We start from the raw sequence: 731 nt of genomic DNA on the forward strand, positions 1-731 counted from the left end.
CTTATTATCTTCAGCGAGACTGCATGTCGGTCGTTTGTGTAACGCTCGCAAAAAGACTCTTCATTTACTCTCTATCTTTTCAAAAAAAAGAAAAATCTCTTTTCTTTTCTGTCCTTTAAAAAAAATAAAAAGGGGAAAAGCATAAGTGAGAGACTTGAGGACGTGTGTTACGCCTTGCTCCCGTTTCATCACGGGGACGATGGACACACTTTCTGCTTGAAGTGTCTAGGGTTGGAGCATGCCATGGCAGTCTTCGAGAGGTCTGACTGTGCACATTGTGAACGACTTACAATTAGGCAGCTCCGCTCGTGATTTGCTCTCTTCCCGGCTGAAGAGAGTTGGGTTTCAGAGCCTCGCGTATCTGGATCCTGGGGATCTCATATGGATCTGAAAGAGGAGCCAGAGACGAGCGCTGCTCTATCTCTTGCTCTGTCTTCTGGGTCCGGCTCTCCACTGGATTTTGGAGCTCGCGTGTTGCGACTTCTCCTTCCACTATGGAAAGCCAAAAAAAGAAAAAAACACAAAAAAAATTTCCTCTCTGACTCCAAGGAGCCAGGAGGGTGTACTAAAAACTGAGAGCAGCATATAAAGAGCTGCTTGAAGTGATTACTAAGGCTGGATTAGCTTTTTTCTCCCTGGTGAAATCCAGATGTTTTCTCATTTTTTCCAGATGTGCATGCCAAAATATCATGCTTCTGGTGGAAAACCTAGCATAAGCCATATTTATAACA

This window comes from Ictalurus furcatus, chromosome 7, assembly GCF_023375685.1.
Source record: "Ictalurus furcatus strain D&B chromosome 7, Billie_1.0, whole genome shotgun sequence".
Lineage (NCBI taxonomy): Eukaryota > Metazoa > Chordata > Actinopteri > Siluriformes > Ictaluridae > Ictalurus > Ictalurus furcatus.